The following is an 11,133-nucleotide window of genomic DNA, read 5'->3' as shown; positions in this document are numbered from 1 at the left end:
GCTTAGGTAGAAGGAAAGGCTTCTCTGACATCTAAGGATAATTCCAGAAAAAGGAATAAAGGAGCAACCCCTTCCTCTACTTAAAGGAGAGTTAAAAAAAAGCCACTAAAGCAAAGTCTTCTAAGAAAGAAGAAGAGAAATTAGAAGAAGAAGAATCAGAAATGGAGACCGAGTCTAAAGGAAAAGAAGAATCTGAGACTTAAAAGGACAAGTACGTGCATCTGCTAGAATCTTCAGAGGAAAAAGACATTGAAGTTGAAAAGGAAAAATATGTACTTTGAGAAAGGAAGACAAAAGAAAAGGAGAAGAAGGTTAAGAAGAAGAAGCCTTTGAATTTGGAAACTTTGTTCAACTACATGGTGATAGATGATAAATTGAAAGAGGTTGGTGAGATGTATGGAAAATTTGATGAGGTGGACAAAGCAACAATTGTCAAAGCATTTGTAAAATATTTCACTGATTTGGAGGCATACATGGAAAATTTCAAAAATGACATTCCTGATGATTTATGGAGTGTATTGTCAAAACTGAGACAAGATGCAATAGATGATGTGGAAAAGATCAAGCAACGAGTCCTGTAGAATGTAGGTGCAAGATTGTCTAAAGCAAACAAAGAAACATTAAATCAAGTCTACTCAAATGAGTTCAGATCAAAAAGAAGGGAAGACATTTTGATGTGGAGAGATGATGCAGAGGGTCAGGGGTTTTAGGTGATTTCAAGAAAATATGTTTTCAAATGCTTCACACTCCTTGTAGTTACCTAGTGTTTCCAAGGCACCTTAATGGTTTTAAAAGGGAAAATCTCAATCCACTCTCCACAATGACTCCTAAGGTTGTTAAACACCTATTCCAACCCAATCCAACAAGATTCAACTATTTTCAAAGGTTCAAGTCTTCACCATGCTCTTAAACCCCACTATGTCTGCTACTAGCCCTAGAGCCTCAATTAGGCCACCTGAGGCTGAAATAAATTGTTTTCTCCAACTTTTCCCAAATAACTCCAAAAAAAAAAAATATTTTAAGACACCCTTTTTGGCTTACTAGAACATATCAAAGATTGAGGGTATGTTGTTTTGGACCGTGCCTTTGCTGTCCTAAGATTGGGACAAATTTGCTTGCCAAAAACCCAAGTTTTACAAAGCAAGTGTAAGAAATAATTCTTCCCCAATATTGAAACTCTCAAAAATGTTTATTTATGCCTCAAAACTAAGTAATATCCAATAAAATTGGTTCTATGTGCTCTTTTAATGTGCAAACCCCAAAACCCTCACCATTAGGCTCCAAAACCAATGATTTTCTAATTAAGACCTTTCCAATCACTTCCAAGGCTCATTCAAAGTCCCTTCACCATCTCCTTGGTCATATTAACCAACTTCAATCATCAAACTACCCTCTCCAAGAGGTAGATCTTCTACTGCTATAAGTTTGCTATGCTTCCTACTCACTTCTCCCTCATCAAACTCATGGTGTACACCTGTTAAAACACACTTCCTGCAAATGTTTTGGTTAGGATCATAATGTACATGTTAGATAGATCCTCCTCTATGAGAAACAGGACCTTACATCCATAGAAGGGCTCCAAATTGCATTTTGGGCCTTCAATGCCAATGACACAACTCAGAAAATTTTAGGACAGTCAGCACAAATGACAAAATCTAAGCAAAACCTGCTACAAAATCATTCCAAATCAATTATTACAATGTTTAATGAATTCCCAAGACTTATACCATGAAAGATCAATCACTTTCAAGCAACAAAACACAAGAAATTGCAAGAAAATGAAGGTTTTATTCACTTTTTCTGTTAAATCCGTACAACATCCGTACTGTAGCATCCAACCACACCAAAATGGAATTCTAAGGTTTTATGATACCTTCCCCTAACTTCCCAAACTGAAATCCATCAGTTATTCATGATTAAAATGCTTAACAATCAAGTTTTTAGCTTTTCCCCCCAAAATGACACTAGCCACTATTTTCAAATTTTTGAATTTGAAACTCTTATGAAATGGACTTCTACCCCAACCTAATGACTTCTAAAGGATCAAAATGATTTATCAAATATTTCTAAACACCTTTGAGACCCTTACCAATTCTATACCCATGAAATCCTATATTTGGTCCTATGGCCTTATTAGGTCCATTAGGACAATTAATCATTACATTAGGATCATTACAATAAAATGTCATAATTGGCTTCAAGACATCATAATTGAGTCTATTAGACCCATACACCTCCTTGTCATGCTTCCATGGTGTCCTCCAAGTTGTCTTCATGCCTAGTGCCCCTGCACCATACTCCCCACCAAACAAAGAACTCTTGTCCCAAGAGTGACCAGTCTTGTGCCAACCACCTAATGATGATGTCTTCTGATTTTCAATAGGGAAAAGGTACTCTCCAAAGGTAATCTTCCTCCTACTACAACCTGCATTCACTTTACCAAAAACATTAGTATCAAAAAGCTGATTTTGAGTCCCTTGTCTAGGACCTTGTGTCTTCACCTCTTCTTGCCTCCTCTTATCACTGTTCTGATCTGATATCATCTGCAAACTCAGAGGTTTAACCACATCTCTCTTCTCAATCACCGGGCAATCAATACCCCCAACTCTTATGCTATTGAAACTAGAACCATGCTGCTCCTTAAGACTGCTATTTTGCTGCAACTTTGTTTTGTTCTTCCAACCGGTATCATTGTCCTCTTTACCCTGCTCACACAACCTGATTTTGTCTCCAAAACAAATTACATTATGCTCATACTTCTCCCTACAAGGCAAAGGTGTTAAACAATATCTCTTACTACCCTTATGCACCAAGTATGTATTTGTATATCCATCATGGATTGTCCTCCTCAAGTATTGCCATGGTCTACCCAAAATTATATGTCCACAAGTCATAGGTATAACATCACACAAAACCTGATCATGATATGGACCAATTGAGAAATCAACATAAGCCCTCTGACTAATCATTACATGCTACTCTTGACTAACCCAAGTGGCATTATAAGGATTAGGATGATCAAATGTTTGCAATCCCAACTTAGAAACCATATCAAATGAAACAAGATTATCATGTGAGCCAGAATCAATAATCAACTTACATATCTTACCCTTACTCAAGCATTGTGTCCTAAAGATGGATACCTGATTTGATGTTTGCTGCTGCAATTTACCTCTTTTGATCATAAGAAAATCTCCCTCTGTTATAGGATAGGCTTTCAATGGTTCTTTGTCTTCTTTCTTGTCTTCTTCTTCACATGTCAAATGAACTCTTCTATCTTTGCCTCTATCAGCTTCATCTCATTTAGGACATTTGAAAGATGGATGTCCAACTTCATTACAATGGTAACACCTACCTGTGAATACATGTGATGCTCTTCCACTACCAAATCTACCTCCTCCTCTATAACTATAACCACCTCTTTGTTCTGATGTAGACTCTTTGTCCTTATTGTCTTGTCCTTGTGATTCATTTGCAGACCTTCCTCCTCTTCCTCTCATGGATCCTCTACCTCTTGTGCCTCCTTGTCTCTCTTGTTTTCTCTTCAACTTCTCCTCAGCCCTTATTGCAAGTTGAAAACAATCTCCCAATGTTTGTGGAACATTCAACCCAATCTCATCCTGCAAATTATATCTCAGCCCATTCAAATACCTTGCTACCTTTTCATCTTCATCCTCTACTCCTCCTCTGATGCCCAGTTTATGAAATTGCTCTGTGTATGTCATCACATCCATGTCTCTTTGTTTCAAGTTTTGTCTCATCCTCTTTGTTTGTATAGCAAAATCAGATGGTAGAAATTGTGCCTTCATCATTGCTTTCATCCTTTCCCAACTTGTAATCTTATTCAATCCTCTTGCTATCCTCTCAGCCTGCATACCACTCCACCATGTTAATGCTATTCCCCTCAACTTTGCCTTTGCAAATTTCACCTTCTTGTCATCATCTGTGTCTTCCAACTCAAAGTAGTTTTCTAAGGCCTCTATCCACCCTAGCACTTCCTCACTATCCATTCTTCCCTGGTAAATAGGTAAATCAACATGTCCTTTCATTACTCCACCTTGTACTGCCTTTAGTAGTCTTACCAACCTCTTCTCTTCAGGGTCTACCATCTCTTCCCTATGCTCTTCATGCCCACTTCCTTCATTATGTGAGTCAAGATGCTCATTGTTTTCATCCACCCTAGGTTGTTCTCTTTCCTTCTCTAAGGCTTCTATCCTTGCAGATAGTTGCACTCTCTCCCTTCTCTCTCTTTCTCTTGTTGCTTCAAGTTCTCTCTTTTCCCTCTTCTCTCTTTCAAGGGCTTCCTTCAACTCTTCAATTTCCCTAGCCATTTGATTCTTCGGTGCCATCTTGTCAAAACCTTCCCAAAGAGATCTACTCACTGCTCTGATACCAATCTGATGTAGAGGGTCAAGGGTTTTAGGTGATTTCAAGAAAATATGTTTTCAAATGCTTCACACTCCTTGTAGTTACCTAGTGTTTCCAAGGCACCTTAATGGTTTTAAAAGGGAAAATCTCAATCCACTCTCCACAATGACTCCTAAGGTTGTTAAACACCTATTCCAACCCAATCCAATAAGATTCAACTATTTTCAAAGGTTCAAGTCTTCACCATGCTCTTAAACCCCACTATGTCTGCTACTAGCCCTAGAGCCTCAATTAGGCCACCTGAGGCTGAAATAAATTGTTTTCTCCAACTTTTCCCAAATAACTCCAAAAACAAAATATATTTTCAGACACCCTTTTCGGCTTACTACAACATATCAAATATTGAGGGTAGGTTGTTTTGGACCGTGCCTTTGCTGTCCTAAGATTGGGACAAATTTGCTTGCCAAAAACCCACGTTTTACAAAGCAAGTGTAAGAAATAATTCTTCCCCAATATTGAAACTCTCAACAATGTTTATTTATGCCTCAAAACTAAGTAATATCCAATAAAATTGGTTCTATGTGCTCTTTTAATGTGCAAACCCCAAAACCCTCACCATTAGTCTCCAAAACCAATGATTTTCTAATTAAGACCTTTCCAATCACTTCCAGGGCTCATTCAAAGTCCCTTCACCATCTCCTTGTTCATATTAACCAACTTCAATCATCAAACTACCCTCTCCAAGAGGTAGATCTTCTACTGTTTTATTTTGCTATGCTTCCTACTCACTTCTCCCTCATCAAACTCATGGTGTACACCTGTTAAAACACACTTCTTCCAAATGTTTTGGTTAGGATCATAATTTACATGTTAGATAGAGCCTCCTCTATGAAAAACAGGACCTTACATCCATAGAAGGGCTCCAAATTGCATTTTGGGCCTTCAATGCCAATGACACAACTCAGAAAATTTTAGGACAGTCAGCACAAATGACAAAATCTGAGCAAAACCTGCTACAAAATCATTCCAAATCAATTATTACAATTTTTAATGAATGCCCAAGACTTATACCATGAAAGATCAATCACTTTCAAGCAACAAAACACAAGAAATTGCAAGAAAAGGAAGGTTTTATTCACTTTTTCTGTTAAATCCGTACAACATCCGTACTGTAGCATCCAACCACACCAAAATGGAATTATAAGGTTTTATAATACCTTCCCCTAACTTCCCAAACCGAAATCCATCAGTTATTCATGATTAAAATGCTTAACAATCAAGTTTTTAGCTTTTCCCCCCAAAATGACACTAGCCACTATTTTCAAATTTTTGAATTTGAAACTCTTATGAAATGGACTTCTACCCCAACCTAATGACTTCTAAAGGATCAAAATGATTTATCAAATATTTCTAAACACCTTTGAGACCCTTACCAATTCTATACCCATGAAATCCTATATTTGGTCCTATGGCCTTATTAGGTCCATTAGGACAATTAATCATTACATTAGGATAATTACAATAAAATGCCATAATTGGCTTCAAGACATCATAATTGAGTCTATTAGACCCATACACCTCCTTGTCATGCTTCCATGGTGTCCTCCAAGTTGTCTTCATGCCTAGTGCCCCTGCACCAAGAGACAAGGAAGTATTTGAGAAGCTACAAAAGGAGATAGTTGAGGCCTTGCGGGATATGACAGATAAGCTTGGAATATTGTCTCACAAGGATGATAATGCGCTTATGCAACATTAGACTCTTGTAGCTGATGATACTATTATGAATGAGAGACTCCTTCCTCCTCCGTAGATCATAAAAGCTATAACAAAGGATGAGAAAATTGACAGAACAATTGGTTTTGATATTCCTAAAGGAGAAGTGTTTGAAAGCAAGGAACAAAAACATGGTGATAGAAAGAAACTAAAGTTGAAAGGGAAGATGAAGAAAAGCAAAATGACAGAAGAAAAACAAGAAGTTGAAAGTGAGAATGTTGAAAAGGATAAAGAAAAGAAAAAGAATGAGGAAAGAAGAGAAGAAAAGAAAGTGATGGAAGCCAATACTTCCTCCGGTAATGAAGAAGATTCTCTGGACAACCTGTTGGATAGGCAACTAAGCTTTCAACCCATTACTCACTCTAAGGTGCTCTTTGATTTGAGTAAAATGGATCCTATGCACAAATTCCAGATTAGAGATGCATTTATTACATCTTCTAGAGAGAACTTGATGGATGAAAACAAAAAGAAAGAGCAATTGCTTGATCCATCTCTTTCCAGTGCAGAAAACTTCAAACTGATAATGAAGTTTTTCAAAGTATATTCTTCTGGCCTTAAAGATGTGGCAAAATAAATTGCAATGGAAAAATGAAGAGAAGTTAGTCGATCTTAAAGGAAGGTGTGTGACTGCACACAAAATATTTCTAGAACTTGTGTCTAAAGGTAAAGCATGCCTTAAGGAGGCCAAAGTCCTCTATAGCTATAGCTCACAATGGCCTAAGGCCACTAAAAGATAAGACAAGAGATAGACTCTATTGAGTCTCAAATCAATGCAGCCTATCATAACTTTGATCTAAAGCAAGATCTATCTGGTTCCACTAGACCTGCCATAGAGGAGTTGCACAAGATTCTTTGAGCTACAACAACAAAGGGAAAACATCATTCTTCCTCTCAATCATCTTAGAGATTTAATTAATGAAGATATGTCTTTGGTCTTCCATGCCCTTTTGAAGGCACGACAAATCGACTGTTTTGATCTAGCCCCTACCTCTATTGAAGAAGAAGAAAACATGTTGAAGACTGGTGCAGGAGCACCTAAGGTCTAGTAAATTTGTCAATTTGGTGTTTTCAGTCTTAGGAGTTAGGGTTAGGTCTATTTTGATTCAATAAGGTCTATTGAGACCATTGGTAATGTTATTTCATGTTTTTGGGTTTGTTTGTCAAAATTGGAGTCATGATTTTTAAATTTGTAAAGTTGCTCAAAATGTTGTCATTTTTGTCATCGGGATAAGCTATACCGATAAGATGTCATTGGGGTAAAAAGTTGTCATTACTGTAATCGGGATAGGTTAAATCGATAAGGTATCATTGTTGTTATCAGGATAGGTTACACTATCGGATTTGCAAAATTTTGTTCGACCGATTTTGAATGGCTATTCCGATAAGGTATCAATATTGGCATCGGGATAGTTAACTCGATAAAGCTTCATCGTGGTCAAAAGTTGTCATCGGGATAGTTTTCTCTATCGAGATTGGTAAATGTTGTTTAGCCGACAATTGATGGGTATACCAAAAAACCTTCAAATGTCTTGTTCGGCATAAGCTATACTGAAATGAGCGACATCAAGGTAGGTTGTTCTATCGGAATTACATGAAATTATTGTTGCACCTTGAAGAGTTATTCTGATGGGTGATCAAGAAGACATGCTCAGAATTTCTATTCAAATACCAATGTTCGACAGTGATTTATCAGCTCGGCGTTTCTATTCCAACACCTATGTTTGACAACGATTTATCAAATGTGGAATTTGAACAATCATGCAATCCAATGGTCACGACAGGAAAGTTCAAATTTGGTATAAATTGTATGAGCAACAGGTAGAGAATGGGAGGGGGAGAACGGGGAGAATTCTACAAAGTAATTATGTAACTGTTTTTTTTTTCAAATTTGAAATCATTGACACTGAATTGGAAGCTTATTTTCTGTATTTCACTTTGCTTCTGTAATTTGCTCTAATTTTGTATTTACATATTGTTGTTTGGATTCAAACTATTTAAGTGAGCACATTTGGGTGTATAGTGTGTGTTATCTTCCATTCACCGATGATTTGAAATTCTGAGTTGTTAAAAAGATTTTGTAGATTGTTCACGGGGTCGCCTAGTAGCTAGGTGAACTAAGGTACTAACAAGAATTTTGACAGTTTCTCCCTGATTCGATTGTTAGAACACCCTGAAACTTGGTGTGATGACCCAAGAAGGATAGAGGATAGTTATAGTTACAATTATGGTTGCTAATTTGATGAGCATATAAGTTTGTTTTGTTGTAATTTGACTATTGAATTTGTAGCCGAGAGTCTTTGAAAGGGTTTTCTATGTGTTGAATGTTGTGAGTTTGAAGGAAGGGGTTTTTGTATAGCATCAAAGACATTGGATATTCATAACAATTTTCTTGATGGCATTGTCTAGGCCTGGGATGGAAATAAGGATGCCTGGAAGACATATCTTCAGAATATCAAAGGCTCAACATCTGGTTGAAAATCTTTTTGCCTACAAAAGTATGTAAATTTTTTATTGTACAGAATATTTTTGTATTTTACTTAGGGGGAGCATTTCATACAATTTTTCTTTTTATACGCCCTTTCTATTTGATGCCAAAGAGGGAGACATAAGGAGATAGATTTTGGCAGTTTTGGGGAGTCATAAGGAGATAGATATGGTAACCTTTTTTGGCATGTTGTCATCAATGACAAAAGAGGAGAATGTTGGAATTTTGTCATTGGTGTTGTCATTGAAGCTTGTGGGCAATATGAGCTTTATGCTTTTGGACAATTTTGGGTTAGTCTAGCAAGCTGGACTACATTAACATAAGCCTATTTTTAGTTTGCACTCCTCCACAGTTAATTGTATCAGTTTGCGGTTTTGTCAGTAAGCTTGAAGATGCCTAAAGTACCTATATTCAATTTTTCTCATGTTGACATGGAAAGTTCAGAAAGATACGTGTTATGAAAGCTCTATCTGACAGTTACCCTGTTTCTTTGAAACGAGACAATCAGCTCAAAGGGTTTGTGTAGACACCTAAAAATGTCTATTTAATCGTATACTAAGTATTTGTCTAATTAATTAAGTAATTCTTTAATTATTTGATTAAACTAACTATTTCTTCTAATCATCACCATTCAACATTTCTAATTATTCTATTGCTATTCTTTAATCAATTCATCATTTAATCAATCAAACCCATCTCAAGTATTAAATAAATATTATTTATTTAATTAATTGTGATATTTTCCTTAGTTAAATAATCTTTATTATTTAATTAAACTCATTTCTAATGTTTAAATAATTTTATTTAAATTATTTAAATAAATTAACAATTAATTATTCCTTCAATCCTCAAATTCTAATTCTAATTAATTTCACCTAATTTCATTTCATTCTTCCCCAAATTCGAATTTCACTTAATTTCATTTCTTCCAAATTAACATTTCACCAAATGTGAATCTCAGTTAATTTCATGTGCATTTAAGCATTCGAAAGTCCAAATTCAAATCAAATTCAATTTCAAAATCTTATAGCACATGTTGAAATCAAACTGATTGATCAAATCAATTGACTAATCAATTAACTCCTCAATCTCCCATTTTCACTCAAAATCAGCTTTTTATGACTAATCAATCATTTCAGTCTTCTAATCCATCTAATCAGTTGTCTCTCAATCAATTTAGTTAACTAACTAGTCTATTCACTCTATTGGTTAATCAATTGAGTTCACTCTCCAATCAATTATGTTAACAAATCAATCTATTAAGTTCGCTGATCAATCAATTTTAGTTATCTATCAATCAACACTTGAGTTCAAATTATCACCTCCTTTGTGTTGAAAATCTATAAATTCAATTCCTTTTCTCATCTTCAAGCGAGATCACAGTCTTCAAAATAGTTGGTAATCTATGCAGGAAATCAGTGCAATACCTGAGAGTCATTCAACAACAACTAAGGAGAAGAACAATGAAAGCTACAATGCAATTGAGGGGGTTTTCAATTAGGATAATTGTTTACTTCTTTCATTTGTGCATTTCATTTCATTGATTTGTGTTTGGAATTGCTTTGATAGTTAAGGATCTTGTGATCGTCCTTATTCTCTATTTCAGCATTTACGACATTCAGGCATGGAAACAATTTGCATTTTGTCAAATGATCACATTTTGTTTTGTGGTTTTGGGACAAGACTAAGGATTGGTTATAGCGTGTAAATTCTAGTGGACACTCTCTTGCATCACATTTTGGCCAACTTATGAGGATGAATTGTGTAACGTGTAAAGTGTAACAGTATGAAGGAGCTGATGAATTGTGCAGAATTTGTTTAGTGAACCTAATTGGAATTGTACCTTTATGCATGTCTGAGTTGTAATTTTAACAATTCATTTTTCTATTTATTTCTGGGCAGTGAACCTTATTTAGGCAATGAGCCCTCTAGTAGTGAACCATGCAAAGAGCACTATTGTGATATTTTGTAACCGTTTATAAGATATTGAGATTTAACCCTCTATGGTTTTTCCCTTGCAGGTTTCCACGTAAAAATATTAGTGTCAAATGTTATGTGTTTCTCTCATAGTTTTTTTCTTTTACTACATTTAATTATGTTATGTGGATGGTTGTTTAAGGGTTTTAATTCATTTAAGTCATTTAAGGATATATTGATTCACCACCCCCACGCCCCCTCCTCTTAGTATCTCGTATACCCTCATTACGAGTCATATATCATACTATATGTGTGTATGTATATATATTCATATATCTTCCATAATTGGATGCATGTATACATGTACGTATACGTATATACATATACTTATGCTATATGCACTCATAATTGAGCATGCATCTTTATCTTAATCTATAAGATTATCCATTTTATATCTTAATATAATTATTAATCCAAAGATCAACAAACACACTCTTAACCTAAGTGGCACAAGAAAGACCAACTACCAACCAACTGACAAAGTGAGACAATTGTAGACACATAAATCTGACCACCAAATTAAATAAATA

The sequence above is a fragment of the Cryptomeria japonica genome, chromosome 2, assembly GCF_030272615.1.
Source record: "Cryptomeria japonica chromosome 2, Sugi_1.0, whole genome shotgun sequence".
NCBI lineage: Eukaryota > Viridiplantae > Streptophyta > Pinopsida > Cupressales > Cupressaceae > Cryptomeria > Cryptomeria japonica.
Note: the sequence above shows the minus strand (reverse complement) of the source record.